The sequence below is a fragment of the Coenobita brevimanus genome, chromosome 30 (assembly GCF_032717465.1).
Source record: "Coenobita brevimanus isolate Jiangsu-jjx chromosome 30, ASM3271746v2, whole genome shotgun sequence".
NCBI classification, from domain to species: Eukaryota; Metazoa; Arthropoda; class Malacostraca; order Decapoda; family Coenobitidae; genus Coenobita; species Coenobita brevimanus.
In genome coordinates this window covers 27,956,325-27,958,707 of record NC_136983.1, presented here as the reverse complement: position 1 = coordinate 27,958,707, position 2,383 = coordinate 27,956,325, and the positions used below count along the sequence as shown (strand labels likewise).

The 2,383-nt window shown below is 38.4% G+C and overlaps 1 pseudogene; it reads left to right on the top strand.

The window, feature by feature from the left end:
- Positions 1–493: 493 nt before the first annotated feature.
- LOC145395334 (U1 spliceosomal RNA) lies at positions 494–646 on the top strand (annotated as a pseudogene).
- Positions 647–2,383: the final 1,737 nt, after the last annotated feature.

Below are 2,383 nucleotides of genomic sequence, written 5' to 3'. Positions count from 1 at the left end.
TGAATGAAAGTGTCGTACTTCGTTACATGCAGTTCACCTTTGTCCTGCTTACATTTTCACGTTTCACCCTACTGTGAAATGGCTATCATAAGAAATCATGACATTCATCACCATTGTAACTTCACATTTGCTCCAGATAAACCTATACATCATCAACGCATAGGACATTCACAGTTTTTTACTTACTTCAGCACCAGGATTATCCATAGCACCAGACTACTGTGCTGTACTTACACCATCCATGTCCACTTTATCTACTAGCAATCATTATGCCATCCTCAATCATACACACAATTATTTCTGCCCACTACCCAAGATGGATTTAAACATGAGCACAAACATTAAGCTGACTTCATCTACGTGTGAAACTATGCAACTAATCAACGAAACAATGAAGCCCTGGGAAGAATTGAGTATGAATATGTTCAGCCCATATTATGTGTATAGCCCAGCACAAACTGTCTTTATAATCTTCTTTATTGTGTTTGCACTAGTGCTGTTGGCACAGGAGATACCGTGATCACGAAGGCGGTTCTCCCAGGGCGAGGCCCACCATTGCACTCCGATGGTGCTGACCCCTGCGATTAACCCAAATGTTGTTAACTCGAGTGCGCAATTTTTGGTAGCGAGGGACTGCATTCACGCCACTAAAATAATATTTCATTCTTGATAATACAGTATATTATATAGCAGTTGTAGTAGAGCTGGAGGTAATAGTGAGTAGATATGTGAGGAAACAACTTCAGTTGACTTGCAGTCGATGACAGAAGTTAAAAATGGATATTGGGTCTTGACTGTAGTTTGTTTGTCTTCAGAGGAAAAAGCTCAAGTTGAACACCATGCGTATTACACAAGAGCTTTTATATGCCAGTTAACTTCTCCCTAGACCCCTCTTCTTGCTCTCTCTCTCTCTCTCTCTCTCTCTCTCTCTCTCTCTCTCTCTCTCTCTCTCTCTCTCTCTCTCTCGCATGCCTCCTTTTAACTGTCTAATTCCTCCTTTCTTGTATAGGAGAGCTTGCGTCACGTGCACTGGACATATGTGGGAGTTCTAGAAGCTTGTGTGTGTCTGTGTCTATGTAGCGTTTCTGGTGACACATTGCAGTTCTGGCATTCCTTACCGAAATATGCAAACACATTTCCTTTCCCACACCTAGCTTGACTATCATGTTACCTTCAAGACTACACATTATGTTCCTATCTATTGTGATTTGTATTATTATTATAATATACAATCCTGACATTCTGTTGGCCGAGGTATTTTAACCTCATGTATAAGCACAGTGAATATTTAGTTAGATTTTGCTCTATGTGTCTTTAGGCATTAGCGTAGAATAGCGATATTTTGTCTGGTTATCAGTGTTAGGATGTTAGCTTCGATGTATCTTTTTTTTCTGGTTTTAAAGATAAAAATATTAAAATATTCACAAAAATTAAAATAAATTGAATAAAAAGTATAAAAAACAGTAATATATATATATATATATATATATATATATATATATATATATATATATATATATATATATATATATATATATATATATATATATATATTCTTCTAATACCAGCTGCCTCGGAAGACAGTTTAATGCTTCATCAGGTACATTAAATGGTGTTGGCTGTGTATCTGTGTTAAGGTAATGACTCATATAGCCGTCACACATACTGATTTGCGTCGTCACTGTCCTGTTTATTCAGTGTCCTTGATAACTATTAGGTAGACTGGTAGGCATGGGTTGTGACGAGACAGAATTTTTCCCTTTATGCTTACTAAGGGGCGGCACCAATGATAGTGCCAAAGAAGTTCACATTTTTGTACAGGGAATGCGTTTCGTACCCTTCCATGACAAAGGCCAGTAGGCTATTCCTGTCGATTAAGGAAGCTACCTAATACCTCTTCCTAAATGATTAATTGACGACCCGTTTTTAGTGGCTGTTTCACTATTAATAAATGTTTGAATATTTACAAACTCCAGAGCACCAGGGCGCTTCCTTAACGGAGGAGAAAAGGAGCCTAGGGCTTATGCTGGAACCCCTTTGCATGGAGTATCTTTGTGAAGCAGAGTGGAGGGATGTGGGGATAAAAGGGTGGCATGCCTGTCAATACCAGGAATGATTCTACTTATCATCTGAACGAATGTATAGCCTACTGAGTGTATTATGTTAGAGACGATAAGGATGTGACCTTAGTAAAATGGCATATACTGTACATATCGGTGATCATTTCACCCTGAAACGAGGTGCTGACATGGCTTCTGACTTCAGGTATAATGATGCTATTTAATGTCGAATGATAACTTTTACTGAAGGGAGACCACATGACATATTAGTCATGGTCGAAAGTTACTTGATTCACTGGTGCTCTGGGGTTTGTAAATATTCA